Source organism: Canis lupus, chromosome 28, assembly GCF_011100685.1.
Source record: "Canis lupus familiaris isolate Mischka breed German Shepherd chromosome 28, alternate assembly UU_Cfam_GSD_1.0, whole genome shotgun sequence".
Classification (NCBI taxonomy): Eukaryota; Metazoa; Chordata; class Mammalia; order Carnivora; family Canidae; genus Canis; species Canis lupus.
The window spans coordinates 37,954,084-37,971,417 of NC_049249.1; the positions used below are offsets into that span (position 1 = coordinate 37,954,084).

General features: G+C 48.6%; 1 long non-coding RNA gene and 1 other non-coding gene across 4 annotated transcripts; one reads left to right on the plus strand and one right to left on the minus strand.

Moving 5' to 3' along the window:
• Positions 1–1,992: 1,992 nt before the first annotated feature.
• On the minus strand, positions 1,993–2,120 carry MIR8817 (microRNA mir-8817). The gene is given in 1 exon segment (NR_128758.1): positions 1,993–2,120. It is a non-coding gene; the product is annotated as a microRNA mir-8817 (primary transcript).
• A 5,768-nt stretch (positions 2,121–7,888) lies between these two features.
• On the plus strand, positions 7,889–13,095 carry LOC111093042. Of its 3 annotated transcripts, XR_005380766.1 has the most exons (4): positions 7,889–8,788; positions 10,463–10,801; positions 10,927–11,088; positions 12,087–13,093. It is a non-coding gene; the product is annotated as an uncharacterized LOC111093042 (long non-coding RNA). The 3 variants fall into 3 exon arrangements; XR_005380765.1 differs by having other exon boundaries at positions 7,889–10,801; positions 10,905–11,088; positions 12,087–13,095; XR_005380764.1 differs by having other exon boundaries at positions 7,889–10,801; positions 12,087–13,095.
• The last annotated feature ends 4,239 nt before the right edge of the window (positions 13,096–17,334 follow it).

Consider the following 17,334-nt stretch of genomic DNA (forward strand, 5'->3'; position numbering starts at 1 on the left):
TCCCCTTCCCCACCCTAAGCCCAGATCTGCCCATTATTTCTAGAGCTGCCACTGGGGCGCCCAAGGACGTCTTCCTTCCTCCCAAGGCCTGGGGTTTCCTATCCCCGGCTCGTCTCTGCTACGCTCTTGCCAGACGATTAACATGACGGTTCACGTGTGCTCAGATGTGAACGTGGCCACAAGCGTGACCTCCCACAAGTGGCTCGGGGGGTGGGGCAGGAGGCAGGTCACGGAACGCGGCGGTCGTGGTGACGGGGGAGCGAAAGTGGAGGCAGCGGGGAGAGCGTTCCAAACACAAGGCCCGGAGGAGGAGGCAAAAAAGAAATCAGTGGACATTTGAAAGACTGAATTGCGTCCTCCCTAAAATTCATGTGTTGAGGACCTAACCTCTAGGACCTCGGAATGCAACTGCATTTGGAGAGAGAGTATATTTGGTTTTGAAGATTTTTTTAGATTTATTTATTTCTTTGTTCGTTTATCTATTTATTTATTTGAGAGAGAGATGGAGGAGGAGAGGGAGAAGGACAAGCAGACTCCCTGCTCAGCACGGAGCCCGACACGGGGCTCGATCTCACCACCCTGGGAGCAGGACCTGAGCCAAAACCAAGAGTCAGACGCTCAACCAGGTGCCCCTGGGGACAAAGCTTTAAAGAGGTACCTGAGGCAAGGCGAGAGGGTTAGGGTGGGCTCTAATGCAATATGATGAGTGGCCTTAGGAGAAGAGGAGTCTAGGACGCAGCCGCACACAGGGGGATGACCACGTGTGGGCACGGGGTGACCATCTACACGCCAAGGAGGAAAGACTCAGAAGGAATCGACCCTGCTGACACCATAGTCTCGGACTTCTAACCTCCAAAGCTGGGGAAACATAAACGTCTGTTGTTAGGATATCGCCTGTGGGGTTCCATATGGCAGCCCTGGTAAGACTAATACCTGGGCCAAGGGAAGCCTGGCCAGGGCAGGAGGAGGCCATCAGGCCTGGCTCTCCTGGACTCACAGATGCCCGAGGACTAAGGGGGACACTGAGAAGAACCCAACAGAAAACTCTTGATGTCCAGCCCCTGCTTCTTTCTGACTCTCTGAGCAGACACCCTGTTGAAACATAAATTGTTAAGAGTTTCAGGCTACAGGGCTCTGGCTGAGGCCACAGGAACAGGACCTTGAGAGGGACGCCCATCTGACCTAAGGCCAGAGTTGAGGGTGAGGGGGGAGAGGGCACCCAGGCCCATGAGGCACCCCGTGGCTGAAGCACCAGGGCCCTCCCATGGCTCACACCTTTGGCCGTGTGAGCAATCCTTTAGGAGCAACTGATGGAGGAAGAGGGAAAGCTACAGGCCTGCTCCCGATTGCTCTGTGGGATCTGGTGCTGGCTGCAGACGGCCTGGGGCATCTGCCCTGTAGGCTCAGGAGGGGCCTTGAAACCCCCCCCCCCATCCGTGGCAACTTAAAACACTCTAGGAGCAGAAGCGCAGGCCTTGCACCTGGTCATCTACTTTGTGTTGGAGGAGACCTGGCCCGAAGCTAGAAAAGAGGTCAGAACGGGGACCAAGAGGAGTGAGGTGCAGACCTGCGGGTGTATGGGTGTGGGGACGGGTGTGAAGCCCTGCATATCCTGTGCCGATGTCATCGGGAAAGGACCGACTGTCCCAGAAGCACTAGACTCAAGGCGCACAGATGGCCTGGCCAGTTGACCGCAGCCACACCAGAGCTGCCACAGGCCGCCCATGAATGAAGTGGCCACAGAGGGAGGGAGGGAGGGAGGGAGGGAGGGAAGCCACGTGAGCCCAGAGCATGCACACTTTTTCTCCAGGGTGATCGAACTACTGCCGCACCTGGATGTCCAGCCTCAGCCCCTGGATAAGGCATTGTTCCTCAAGAAGGAGACCATCACATTCCTTGGTGACAAGTTGGCTTCATTGGGTCGCTTTCATGCAGAAAGGCCAGATGTATTTATTCTGAGAGGAGCAGGACTCAACTCTCGGGGTATGGGTTTCCCTTTCCCCCCACAGGGCCTCAGGCAGCACCACCACCAAGTATCACAAGAGTGGGATCCACTAAATGGATCCCACCTAATATCTCAAGGGACCAGCCACACAGCAAAGGAACTGTGAAGGTGAAGGGCAGCCCCACGAGCTCAGCCGCAGCACCACCCCGAAGCACCCAGCCCGGAGGAAGCCCTGAGCCTCACCGGAGATGATGCTCCATGAGGATGGGCCTGTGTTCCCAGAAGCTGGGTCCCCCATGGGAAGAATTCACGGGTCAGGAAGCAGGGAGTGCGAGGGGGAGTGGCCCCACTGCCAAGACTCCCAGTGACCCCCGAGGACGCTCTGTGTCCAGTCCCCGCACCCCTGTGTCCCATGGTGTTAGAGTCTTGGTCTCCAAGGGAGGCGTACGTTCCCAGCGAGACACAGGAAGGCCCCAGGATCTCTCAGCTGTGGCTGCCACCTGGGGACCTCAGGCTCCTGATGCTCAGAGGTCTGCAGGCAGGGAGAGGGTCATCACCTTGGCAGGAGAGCTGACCCGGGTCTCCAGGAGGATGTCAGTCTAAGGGGGCCCCCACAGGTCCATGTGGCCCCCCTCAGTGCTCCTTTGCCCGATTGTGACGGTAAAACAACAAGGGCCCAGCTGGTCTGAGAAGCGCTCAGGGCCTGGGCCTCGAGCCCATCCTGATATCTGGGGCTCACGGGCGGGCCAGCCCCGAGGCCGGCGGATTTGCGGGCTGAGGACACGGGGCTCCAGGTCGGGCTGTCGAGGAAGTGACAGCGCATACGTGTTGCGGCCCTGGGACAGCTACGGTGGCGGAGGCTGCTGATCCTGGTGGGGTTCAAGGCCTGGCCATGATGGTCCAGCCTGCGCTGGACCCCACACTGTCGGGCCCCACACTCAGAGCTCCCCGGGGGCGGGCTGAAGCCCCGTCCTGCCTCCGCTGCATTCACTTTGCCTCCTTTCCAGACCCGCTTCTTCTCCATCCTTCTAGAGAGGTTGCTCTCTGATAAACGTGCCCCCCATTTGCATCACTGCACGGGCTCCCGGGGAACCCTCCAGGCGGAGGGGGCAGCAGCGGGTCTCCCAGCGGGCCAGATGCCGCGGTGGTCACGCTACACGCTGGACTCAAATATCGAGATGTTCTTAAGAAAACAAAGAGCAAAAGACAAGGAAGGGACGCCCATGCTGGGGGCTGTGTGCCTTCGCACTCTCCATGCACAGGATCCCTGAAGGGGAAGGGGTTTCCGAGGGACCCCCACCCCCTGCCGACCTGTACCTTCCACACCCACCTGCTGGGGAGCCCAGCTTGACTCTAGGGCTTGTGTCCTGGGACCTCAGCACGCCCCCGATGCATCTGCCCAGCCGGGGCTGCCCTTCTCTTCCACGAGGCAAACCTGAAGGGAGAAAACCTAAAAGGTAAAAACTTGCAGCCTTGGGGTCACAGCTTGTGTCGTCTGCGTTTGCACATTCGAGGGAGGGCCTGCTTTCCTAGTCCGCTCCCTCAACTCCCCTTCCGAGAGGTCCTGCTCCTTTTCTGTCTCCTCTCCCATTTCCAGACCTGGAGTCACACACGCACACACACGTGTGCACAGACACGATTTCCTGTGAATCCAAAAAACAAGAAAGAAAACAAAAAGCTGGCAGATGCTGATTTTTCCGCTTAAGTGCACATATTTTATAGTATTTCTCTGTGTTTTTCTCCCAAGACGCCCACCTGACCTCACTCGCTCTCCAAATTCCCTCCATTGTGGCCAAATGTCACAGATCGTGTGAGGCGGTTTCAGCCCATGAAAATATGCCATAAATGAGCGCGGCTGCCCCTTGCTCTTAACCCTTGCCTTCCCTGGGGCAGCGAGCTCCTCTTCCTACACGAGAAGCCCCTTCATCAGCAAGGTCTTTCTGCCGGGAGCAGGGGGGGATCGAGAGCGCACCCCGGGTAGGAAGCTAAATGAAAACAATCAGACTCCTTGGTTTGCATTTGCCTACACAAGTCTTGGCATTTCCACTAGGATTTCCCGAGCCGGGGGAGGAAAAACCACCCAGCTGTGCCTGGCTCAGTCGGCTCGGCTCGGAGACAGAGACCCTGCGGGACATGTCGGAGCCCTCGGTCCCCACCTTAGAACTGAAATTTGTTACGAGGACAAGAAAAAAGAAAAGTAACGCTATCACAAAAATGTAAGCAATTACTTCAGAAGCCGACTTAAAGGAAAGACAAAAAGACAATTCTTGGGCCTCCTCCGTGCAGGCTGAGCTGTGATTTCTGCATAAACATCAAAGTCGACTTCTTAATTTTCTTAGAGGTTTTCAACAGCTTCTGGAAACACGCACCATTTTCAGGCGTATCGGGGGCCAAGCACAACAATAGTCGGAGCTCAAACGTGACTGAACGGCGGTGTATTCCTGAGACATTTCCACCAGACATCTAAAGAGATGTCCCAATTTTCATCTAATTTGCAAAGAATCTTATGTGACAGGAAGCTCCAACTGCAGGGAGCTCTGGGTCTCTGAAGGCCCAGGGCCGTGGCTGGAGGGTCAGGGTGCAGCAGCGCACTGCTCGTGAAACCCTGGAGCTCCCAGGTTCCTCTATCACCTGAACTGTTTACCTGCAGTCTGCTGCATTAGGGCTGCGTTCCGGGGTTCCTAAAGGGGAACGCTGCTGTGAACGTTTTCCTTCAGAAAGCCTCTGCTTTGCTTCTTAGGAGGAGGACCAACTGCTGGTTCTAATCTCAGGCCCCCTGGGACCGTGCAGAGCTCCCTGGAAAATGCAATGTGTACAACTCCTGATTTTCTTTTTTTAGATTTTATTTATTTTAAAGACAGAAAGAGAGAGGATCAGGGAGGAGAGGGAGAAGCAGACTCCAGTGTGGGGCTCGATCCCAGGACCCTGTGACCATGACCTGAGCTGAACTCAAGAGCGGGTCGCTAAACAGATGGAGCCACCCAAGCGCCCCAACTCCTGAAAATTTTTAAGTATGTGAAAAACGAAGTTAGAGTAACATAAAAGCTCTCAGTTGCTGCCAGTTCAAAGATACCTCTGGGAACTTGGGGGCAGAGCGACACCGGGGTATCAGAGGAGCAGATGGGGTATCAGCCCCACCCTCCCAGCCCTCAGCCTCAGCGGCAGGCTGTGTGTCCCCGACCAGGACATTTCCGTCCTCCCTCTCTAGCTCTAAGATGCAGACGAAGACGAGGTAATGTGCAGAGAGCGCGTCTGCACGGCCGCCCAAATGTGCAGCTTATCGTTACGCCTGTTGTCTTGGTCATTTCTGTGCAAACCAACTATAAATTCTTCAGTGGGATTGAAATGGTCTGAAATGTCAGTGTGAATGACTCCCTGGAATATGTGTACATATAATACACACAATGTTTTACTGTCTGGGCGCCTTTTTCTGTTGGAAATATTTTATTGTTTCAGATACAGCACAGCTGTGAGTTCACCATCTCCTTAGCAACAGATGCTAAAGTTCTTTGTGTCAAATTCGACCATTGTGTGGACCGGGCCCCCTCCATGGCTCCGCTTCTCCCTCTGACTGCTGACTTTCCCAGCCTTTCCGGGGCAGACCACCAGGAATGAATCAAATTGATTCTGTTTTTGCTTTTGTTGTGTTTTGTTTTTTTAAACTGTGTAGTAAGATCTACATCGCATAAAATTTAGCACTTTAACCATTTCTAAGGATACAATTCCATGGCATTAAGTACAGCCTCATTGTTCAGTGTCTTATTGTTTTTAATATTGATTTCACACCCATTTGTTGAATCTGGCCCTGGGCCAGGCTGCTAATAGTACAGTGAAGGAATCAAGATCCTTGACCTCTTGTAAGTTGATGGCACTAACAGCCAGGTGCATTGGTTTCTGTAAAGATCTTGATAAGAAGAAAAGCAGAGGGCACATGGCTAAGGGCATGCTTTTAGAGACTACGGTCAGGGAGGTCCCCTCTGAGGAGGTGCCCTAGGTCTGAGACGCCACAAATGTGAAGAGGACCAGCCCTGATGAGGTCTAGAGAGGAATTCTATGATGAAAAGAAACACACAAGAAATGACAATGAATGCTTCGAGTTGATTTAAAAAATAATAATAAACAAAACATACTTGGTATGTGTGAAGGATGAAGATGAGGTCATTGAGCTGGAGCATGATCCACCCTGCGGTGTGCCCCAGAGGAAGTCGGGGGGATTGGGTAGGAGTCCATGATGCTAACAGTACTACCCAACTTCATTGGGAAGCCATAGGGGGTCCAGGGGGGGTGCAAGGCAGGAGCTTCTGTGATATGCATAATGCTGGGAAAGGTCATTCTGAAATGCAGGATGTATGCAAGGTGGATAGTCGGGGGGAAAGAAGGGAAGGAGAGAATGTCCCAGAGGCTCCTCTGGAAGTCCTGGAGAGAATGGGGTGGTGTGAATCAGGCTGATGGTGACACAGATCACAATGTGTGCAGAGGTGGTGTGGGACCAGCTCTTACAATAGGACTGTAGCCACAAAACCAAGAAGCCTTCTGAGTTTTAGGCCTGCACAACAGAATAAAGGTGGTTCATATACTAAGTGGGGGAGAGTGAGAGAGGAGAAATGTTTTGTCGGGAGGGAAATGAGAGTCAAGACTTCTCCTGGGGACAGACTGGGCTGGCAGGGAGATCTAAGAACCCAGTGCTCCATGGAGAAGCCAGGCTGGCCTACGTGCAGGGCACCACTGGAACATAGGGTGTTCAAAACTGGGAGGGGTGGGGATAAGACGCCCTAGGAATAGAATCAGTGTCTATTTGTAAAGGGAACAGAATCTTGGCCTATGACCCTGGATAAGTCCCTACTCTGGTTTCCATCTGAAGAGCAAGAAGGCTGTCCATGGCTAATGCCAAGGCTCCTTTCCAGCTAAATGTTCACAATTCTTTCTCATCTCCTTCCAAGGGCCTTGTTCTTTGCACACAAAGATGCCTCTGAGCCATCCACTGAGTGATGGCCCCTGGATGGAAGGCGGTCATCTAGAAGGCCACCATCACTCTTGAAATTTCCCGCTGACAGAGTTCACCACTGGGTACAAGCAGAAAGCCAGTTTTCTTGGCGGAAAAAGATGCTTCTGTTCAGTTCTTGAAGAATATAGTGGTGGCGATTGGCGGCAGCCGCAAGGGTGGGGGCGAGGGAAGGGGAAGTTGATCAAAGCTGGGTCAGAAAGTATTACTCCTCCAAATGGTCTTCATGGCATGAGGCCCGGGTCGTGGCTGTCTTCCTCTGAAACTCCCCTCTGTCTCCTCCACCACCCACTCTTCTCCAACCTTCCTCGAGTCCTGTGGGACCATTAGCAGTGAACCAATAAGATAAACAGGGGGCACGTTGGAAGCAAATCAATCTCAGAGTTTATTAAAAACCAGCTCTTGCAGAATATTTTTTAAGTCCTCAGGGAAAATACTTCCAACAACCCTATAAATCCCCTTGGCCTTTGGCTTTGAGCAAACATACCGCGGATTCAAAAATTAACTTGGTTTTAAGCTAACCAGGCCTTTCTTGTGTCCGATCCACTGCCATCACCTTAACAAGTGTTCAATCTACAGAAGGTTTAGAAAACTAGAAAAAGAAAAAGTGCTCCCAGAACCTCAGTGGTTTTGAAAAAAAGAACATTTCCTTCAATATTGCCTGATGTGCCTTAAAATGACAAGACGGCTGACAAGATGGTGCTCGGCGGAAGGGCGGGAAGAAGGAGTCACACAGATGTGGCTTCGGGTCCCAGCTCGGACCCTCCCAGCATGTGGCCGTGACCGAGTTCCTTGACCTCCCGAAGCCCGAGTGCTTGTCTATGAAACAGAGGTAAGTTCTCAGGGCTCTTGCGACGATGATTGCTCCCATCCTTCTCAGAGTTATTCTCAATATGATTGTGACTCATGGAAGCTGGAGTCAGAATTCCTATTCAGAACTTCAGAACTTCAGAATTCCTATTCTCCAAGTGGTCACTTTACTCACCAAACGCAATCATTGGTTTTTCAAAAGTTCCCTTACAGTGAACATTTTCCCAAGGACAACATTTGGTAGGGGGAGGGGGCTAACCGTAGCCAGAAAGGGTAGCTGGAATTAGAACCTGACTCCCCCTGGCACAGCAGCGCAGCATTCATTCAGAGGCGAGTGAGAGGTGGCTCCTCATGTTGGAGAAGGAGCTGCAACATCCCACAGAGCTGCAGCTGGAGTTACGTGGTCAACGGACAAGTCTGCAGGAAGACATGGTGGTTGGCATGAGCTCACTGGGCCTAGAGCACAGCCTGGGTCAGGGCTGGGACTGAGCCTTGGCAACCACCAGTCTGTGAAGACAGGACAACCACCTCATCGATGGCACCAAGCAAGCTTTTCCCACTCCTGCAAAAATCATTCAGAGCCCTTCCCCTAGTGTTGCCCTCATCTACCCCACAGAGAGCTGTCGGCCTGGGTTCTGTGTAGCACACCCTGATTCTTACTGTGGAAGGAGTCCCACAGAGGGCTCGCCCAGCAGTAGGCCGAGTGCTGGCCCTATGCAACGTGGCCATTTCAGATGCAGGGAACCGAGATGCTGAGGTTTGGCAATGGTGCCCCCAATGTCTTCGGGTGAGACTACTGAGGAATGCTGAGGGGGAGATGGCATTGGTCTTGAGGGCCCTCACAGGCAGATCGGGGAATGGACTTGGGAAGTGGGATGGAAGGTGATTTCTTCAAAAGGTGAAGCCTGAGCTGGCCAGGACTCCAGCTCCACCGCCCAGGCTGGGAGGCGTGTGAAAATGCCTCACCTATGACGAACCGTGACATCACGTCCTGCAAGCATTCAGTTCTTCCTTCCTATATGCCTTTTCAGGTATCAGGGATGGAGTGGAGAACATGAAAGGCCAGGCTTCCTCAGGGAGCGTTGGGTGGGTGGGGAAAGCCCGGAAGCACACAGTGACTGAGGAAGTGCATCAACAAAGTGTCCCTGGGACCTGAGTGTGGAGATGGCCACGAAGCCAGGAATAAGCTGTAGGCCAGTTGCCGGGGCACTGCTCAGATTGTGCGAGGACCCCCTCTTTGGGCCTGGATGTCTAGCAATAGTCTGGTGCTCTGTGGGACAGGGGACAGGGGCAGTAGGGACAGCTTGACTTTTTGAAGAATAAGAAGAAGACAAGTAAGAAGGGGCTGTCAGGAGTGCAAGATGGGAAGGGTGGGCTGGTGGGTGTTTGATTTTACTCCAGGTAGGATGGGCCATGGCTTGCTTTAAGCACTGACATGGCAAGGCCTGGATCTCTGCCGCCACTGGGGAGGTGGACAGTAGGGGCAGGGTGACAGCAGCTGGGGTCCAGGCAGGAAGCCACTGTGGCTGAGCATGAGAGACACTCAGGAACAGCAGCTTCGAGGAGGCCAACTGGGAGGAGGGAGAGCTCAGGAAGGCAGAGCAAAGGCCCCTCCTGGAGACACATGGAGCCTCCCTGTCCCCACTGCTAGGCTTCTTGCCTACCCTTAGTTAAATAACTGGGGTTGCTTCCTTAGCACTTTGCAAAAGGCTCCTCCAGTAGTGCTGATGGGGTTGTTCAGAGCCTGCTAATTACTGAGCAAGTGGGATGGGAACACCGTGTGGAGGATCTTAATCTAGGACAGTGTTTTTGTGAAGTTCAGGAAGTTCTCTCAGAGGGTCGTTAACTCTGTTGAGCCACAGGGGAACCAATTCAGCATCCTTGGGGAATCATCCCAAAAACCAGGCTCCGGTCGAGGGCATGAACTCGTTTTGGTTCTTGTTTATCCTGGAGAAGTAATCGCTTGATTCCCTGTAGAAATGGTGAATGTTATACTGTAACCTGTTCTAGAATATTCTATCTTGAATTTCACTATCATGCTCTTCTACAAAGAAGTGGAATGACATTCTCAGGAACACAGGTTATTACACATCTTTGAAACGCCACTTGGTATCTCTAAGGATGGTTTCCATTCAACTCTTCAGGCAGACCACTGAGCTAAAAAATAATCATCAATTGAAGGTGCCCTTTGATATTAATACCGAACACTTTCTTATTCCCAATTTAATGGAAGTTGTGTTGAAATATTATGTCTTAACCAAATCTCTATTTCACAAAATTAGTAACCTTCATTTTGTCAGCTCACCTAAGAGGGAAAAAAAAATCACAATTTACTATAAATGAAAAACAAAATCAAGCATAGACATTTCTCTACTTTCCAATGATAAAAAAAAAACTTCTCAAAAATGGAAGATTTTGCAGAAAAATTCAGAAAGATTTATTCCTCAAGTATCATAATTATGCATAAAAGTCTCCATTATGTCATGTCATCTGGGCACTTCCTGAACATTGAGACCTTCAATAATTAATTTTAATACGAAATTTGGCTGCATCTGCACATTGGAAACAACAGCTAGATAGACCACCTGGATTAAAATACATCAGTAACTTGTACGATGTTTATTTCTTATAGGGTGTAGAAATATTGTGTGTGTGTGTGTGTGTGTGTTTCTTGGATTAAGTGACAGGAGGGTTTTTGTTTCCAGATAGAGCAGATTCAGAGAAGTTCATTTTGCCAATCTTACTGGCCTGTAAAAGCTTGGATTTAAAGAAATACAAAAAGACAGATCAAGTAAAAATCCCTCCCCACATCAAAAACCTAAGAACGCCGTTGAAATTCTAACAACAACAAAAAGACTTCCATTGGTGTGCCATGTGCAATCTGCCACTCCAAAAGGTATCTGAAACCTCTAGATAAATTATCACCGACTTGTTGGAAGTTGCATATATTGATTAAAACATCAAGCAGTTACATACAAACCAATAATGAATTACTTCACGCCGGAAGATAAAACTTTGTGATATTTAAAATTACAGACTTGAAAGTAAGTAAAATTACCCCTAATTACGCAGAAGGGAACAACACCTTCGCAGTAAACAAGATAAGCACCTCAAACAGCGCTAATAATTTTAATTAACATTTTCTAGTTTCCTTTCACCTCTTTTCAAGGTCACCTCCTCCCTCTCGGAGGAAATGCACTACAACTGCCACCGCCGCCGCCGCCGCTGCCACCGCTGCGCACACTTCCCTCGAAGTCCTTACCGTCAGGATGAGGACCCGGGACTATTTCAGAGCGCTGATTTTTTAAAAAATAAGTAATTGTGCACCAAGGTAAATATTGAATCACAGCAGCCCGTTAGCGATGATTTAAAAATGAATTGCAAATCTAATTTCCCAACCTTGTTAAGATTGTAACTTGTCTTTACTAAGTCCCTCGATTTAAATTATGAAATATGCCCGAACTGTTGAATATTCAGATTATAATCCAAGTCTAGAAGAGTTTAGCTATCAAGGCTGCAAATGAACCTCATGCATAACACAACCTATCTACATAGTATTTGTATTCTCTGTTGAGTGCCGATTAATACATTCATTTGTTCAAGATTTATGATTTTGCTAAACTGTTTTCTCTCTTTTGTAAATTAAGAAACCAGTAAGAATGGGGCTTTGTTATATCAATGGGTTTGTTCCATGCCACAAATTTAATGTACGGGGTCACTCAGAATATAATGTGTAGTGAAAGAATCTCATTAGGCTAAAATGAATGTAAAATGTGTCAATTTGATCCAAATGAGAACTGTAGTAAAACCATGTTTGATGTTCATGTGCAATAAATCTTTAACATTTGTCTGTAAAGTATTAGAGAACCCACAGGGAAATCTGTGTTTGTGATAGCAGCACATTCCCCATGCTTTTCCTCTATTATTCTTTGTTGGCATTTAGCATATGGAAGTAAAAGTGAAAATCTAAGATGGGGGTTATTAACTATGATTCTAAAGTAAATAGAAAACGAACCACACGGCGCGCGTTAGAAGGCTCTAGGAAAACTAGGAGTCGATTTGGAAAATAAGGAAAACAAACCTTTGAAGACACCTTCATTGTGCATTTTGAGAGATGCTATAAATAGTCCTTCAGTTTCAATCTTGGAAAACAGCGCCCGGTTTGATCTATGTTTGCCTTGAGTGTCTTTTAGCTTTAGATTTGATTTGGGGAAGATTTTAATGTTTTCATTTTATGTTGCATATGTGATGACCATTATCTTTCCAATTCATTTTTATTTTGATATATTCATATTGTTAATTACTGTTGTATTTCAATTTTCTCCCTAGTATTTTTGTTCCTTCATAATGGCTTTATGGTTCACTGGACCGAAATGACTAAAATGAAAGATTTCCAAGATTTCTTCTGGGAGTAATTTACAAAAGACCACCATTTTTAATTGCTCCTGATGTTTAGTTCTGGATATCTGCTTCAGAAAGAAATCAATCTCCGTCTTTTAGGTGCCATACTGAGCACATCATCATCTCTTTTAGAAATCTTGATAATTAAACCTTTTTTCCTCCACAAATGACTCAAACATTTTCCTTCTTGATCTGACTCCTCTAGCAGTTTCGAGCACAATAATGCACGCACTATCTCTGTTTACAATCGTGTCACTCTTTGCTTTTTGCAGAAACTGGTTTTGTTCTTTAATGTCGGGAAAGATAATAATTATCAGGGTGACGTCAAAAATCATTAAGGGAAGTGGCAGGGTCTACCCAATAGGAGAGTTATTCTGGCGCAGGGACGGGAGAGAATTAATTTCCCGATGTTACCATAATTAAAATCATCTGCAGAATCCCAAGTACAAGGAAAAGTTAACAATCGGTACGTCTTCAGTAAGAAACAGCTTCCTTGAAAAAATCGGTGTGTTAAAGATATCATAGCGTCATTGATGAGATTGGCTGGAACATTCTGTCAAGAAGCCATTTCTCACTAAGGCACCTGGCTCAGATTCTCTTAGAAGGCAACGTTCCGTGTTTGCAGGAGCATCGACACGCGTTCCCAGGAAACACGCTGATTTCAATGTCAAATTAGCATGTGGATGGAAAGAGGACTCTCCTTTCATTACCTTTAACTAGATGGCCATTGCCGGTTTGGCACAGAAAACTGTCACCGTGAGACATCTGCTGCAACTGTCTTCTCTACCACGTAGTCGCTCCAGTTGTCAAGGTTGCGGTAACTGATGGCCAGCGTTCTTGTTCGCTTTTGTAAAACTCTATTCTTAACATCCACGTTGATTATAAATGTCTGTGTGGACACAAACACCGGGAGTAAACTATTGTACTTACGTCTGCACAGAGTATTGAGTTAGGGCTCATGCCCAGACGAAGACTCTTTCTTCAGGGCAGGTGTGCGCAGTCTACGCGGCGCTATGATTCTGTAGGTGACAATGCTGTCTTTCCTTTTCACTTGATATCCCAAGGACGCATCTGTATTTTCCACTGGAGTTCGGAATATATTACACGACATTTTTTGAAGCAGATTTATTTTCCTAATTATGCTTGGCTTTGATTAATATTAAAATCAGTTGCCATCTCCTGAGTGTACACCGTGTTGGAAGGCGGCCCAGGAGCACACGAGGAGTCGAAGGGAAGCCAGCCTGGTATTTTCCTGTGGATAATTCAAATACAGGATCAGGAGTGGACCGTAGTGAATTCTGTTACAGACTTGCAGTTCTAGAAACAGGTTCCAGAGGAAGGCTGGCCCACGCTCTCAACCAGAGGCAGCCTCCGTCTGGCCGTGGTACAGGCGCCCGCTGTCCGAGGGAGATTCAAGTGTGAAGCTTCTGGGCTCGCCCTTGTGTGGGCACCTAGCAGGGCGCCGAGAGCTTCCACAGCAGTGGGGCATTTGTAATTTGCAGGACCTCAAAAAGGGTGTACGCTTTTGACCTCTCCACCCCCAAAATGGATTCATCCAGTCCATTGTGATTGGCACAGATTTTGTTTTCTAGTTTTCACTCTATGTTGTGTTTATATCCAGGCTTGAATTAGAAACAAGCAGTTTGAAGACAAGGGGGGAGGGAGGGCACACATTTCCCTTGGTTCCATTTCATTGTCCTGGAAAAGAACGAGATCCCAGGCATAATGTCCTCTGAATGCCCTCCCTGCGTCCCCAATCCATGCCTTCCTTCCAATTTCCCCAGCCAACTGCAGCCCCTAGCCCAGGGCCTCATCCATCTCATTCCCAATGCCCCTTCATCCATCCCCATCACTTATGCAGCCTGGTTAGTCTTTCCACGGAACACTCCACTCATCTGTTTAGACTTGAACTCAGAGCGACAGGGACCTCCATGGCCCAGCACATAGCCTCCTCGGCCAGCTGCCCTTCTGCCTTATGAACACTCTGTACTCTAGGCAATTGGTAGAGGAAGAAAAAAAAAAAAAAAAAGACCAGGAAATGAATTCCCCACCCTCCCCTTAACAGCCTCTTGAATTTGCACAAGTGAAATCCCCTAAACTTCTGTGTGTGCCTCTATAAAATTGTGCTGAAAATAATCCCTACCTCAGAAGGCTTTTGGAGCATTAATAACACAAAATATATGAATCTGAGGCAGTGCTTGGTACACAGTAGGTGCTCAATAAAAGTTGTGTTCTTTTTTTGGTACTGACAATCCCTTGAACGTCCGTACTGCTCTCGTGGCAGTCACTCAGCCTGTGTCAATTTATAGAACACTCTTCCCCCACCCTCGCTTACCTGTCAAAATCCTCAGTGCCCTTCAGGACCTATGTATTAAGTCTCCCACACTCCACCTTGTCACTGTCCGAATGGGGCCCTGTCTCAGCCACCCCTGAGTCTCCAGGGCCAACTGGAACAGAGCGTGCACTCAACAAATTAGCGTTAAATGAATAAATGAGCTGAAATGTGACCTCTTCCAAGGAACCATTCCAACCCCTCCCATCCAAAAGCACTCTTGCCCTCCTCTGAGCTCGGATGGACCATTTTTCTGCACCTTTAAGGTGGTGTCTAATACTTTCGGTCTTATAATTGGGGAGACGAGCTATACACAAACACAGCCATAATATATTGAGCTCCTTGGGGGCAAAGGCTGTCTCAGCTGCTATGATGGAAACATCCATGACATTCATGGCAGACCCTAAAGGATTATTTTGATGGAAGGATGTTCCTTGCTCCATGTAATAGATCCAATTTAGCCAAGTGCTCCATCAAGCAAGTTTCCGATTCTCTCATTGACTTAATTATAGATACATAAAATTTGGCACGGATTACATGAGTGACTATTTAACCCCTAGATCCCCAGATAAATTGTTGACATTGATTTGGAAATAATCCCTAAAACTTGACTTATTTTTTTTCTCCCCCCAGCACAAAGTTTAGAGTGATTTTTTTTTTTACGAGCTCCCCTCCCCCACGTTGTTCCAATCCTTACACTTGCAGGTCTCTCTCCAGACATCTTTGCCCAGTAATAATTACGGTGTGTTCCCAACCTAACTGATGGCTGGTGTCCTCATTAAGGACCATTACCCTGAAAAGGGTGTTTATTGAACCTGGCAGAGTGCTGATATTTGTTAGACCCTGTCATATGGTTGATGGCGTTTAGTCAGAACTCATTCGGAAACAGGAGTGAGCCGTTCAAACTGGCACCGGCAGCAGGGACACGGAGGTGGGCTCAAGATGGCAGCACAACTCTCCATGGCGCCCGCAGGCCAAGGAAGGCTGTTCTACCAGGTGGCTTGACCCCTCCACTCCCCCTGCTCTGAATCCTGTTAAATGGATTTCTGTTGAGTGAGAGGTACTCATACCAAATCGATAGAAATTAGAGAAACCACGGTATGTTTGAATTTCACAACTACTTTTGTCCTACGCACGCCATGCCAGGATTATTTTAAAAGGATTGTGACTAATTAGAGAATGGATACCATTGGGGAAAAGTATGTTTTCAGATAAACCAGTAATTTAATTCTCTATATAATTACAAAGGATTGAGCTCAGTGAGAGATAGGAGAATTCATTATCTTCTGGGAGATATTACAAAGATAGAGATTTTTGTGTAAATCCCTAGAATTGTATGCGTTAGTCATTATATTTCGTAAAATTATGTACACCACACAAACCGGAATGTTGGGGGCATCGATGTGGAAAGACAAGGACCAGAACCTGGATCAATACTCCAGAGTTTCAGTCTGGCTTCCTCACTACTCACCAGCTGTGGGAGGACAAGGCACATCCTTGCTGTAGTCGTCTATCAGGTAAAATTCATCGATTCCAATGACCTTAAAACATGTTTGATGTGTTGGAAATGCTGGTGTAGGACCAAGCAAAAGATAGATGAATTCGTTCCTTAGAGGTATTCACAGCGTGGCGGATGGCGGGGTGGTGTGTTTCTGTAAACGTTTCTTGATGTGCAGACATTCTACAAATAGGTGTAGAGACTGGGACCCAGAGAAACACAAAAGCTGAAAGACCTAATTCTGCCCAGAAAGAATGGACTCAAAGCCAAGACAAAGGCTACCACTGATGGCTGGCCCTTACTGAGGGCTTACCGTCAGACCTCTGCACTGATGCACTCATTTCATTTGTTGAAACACCATCTACTCAATCTCTACATTTTAAAGGATGAGGCATAGATCCTCAGGTGGAGATAGAAATGAAAGGCAAAGGGAACAGCTTCCAGAGAAGAATTAAAGCATTGGTGTATTTGTTCATCTATTTGTACCACAAATATCCGGATATGGGACATTGTGCTAGGTTCTGGGATTCCAGCAGGAAACAAAAACAGTCTTTACTGTCTCACAATGATCAAGCACACGTTTTTCAAGTGATTCAACAGTTATTCAAACAAATAGTCATCAAACACCCTGTCCAAAGGTTCTGTCTCAGGGGGTTGCGAGACCTGGTACAGAGACTATGGGGGGGGACTTAATCTGGCCAAGGCAACGGGCAGTGAAGCTAAGTCTTAAAGGAAGGAGCAGAGAGAGACAGACTTGGTTGAGAGGGAAGGAGAAACCAGAGTAGAGAACAAGTAGGTGTGAGGCCTGGGAAGCAGCCGGGGAGGCTGGGAGCTGAGATTGGAGACCAGGGCAAGGTGAGGGTGGGGGTAGCTGGGCCTACGGGGCCTTGCTGGCCACACTGGGGGCATTCTGTCTTTGTAGTGACAACTCCAGAAAGCACAGAGAGGGATCCGGTCTGCATGCGGACTGCGGTGTCGGCCAGAAATTGCACAAGGTCAGCGTGGACGCTGGCTCAGCAGACAGGAGGCCACTGCCATGGTCTATTGGTAGCGTGGGGAGGGAGACCTGTACATGGGTCTCAGGATACTGCAAGGTTCTCTGCCCGTCCACCTGGGAGCGCTCTAGGCCGCAGGTAATACAAGGCCATAGAGGTCACAGAGAGACTCAACCGAGTGGAGCTGGGCCAGGTTTTTCTCATGAGGCTAGAAGCTAGAGCCAGGGCTGGGGTGGTGATAGGATCCCACAGCGCACGTGTCTGGGCTTCAGCCTTTTGCTCTGCAGTCCCTGCAAAGACTTTCATCCCCTCAGCTGCTCATGGCTACCCAAGGGTGCCCTAGTGTAAGCC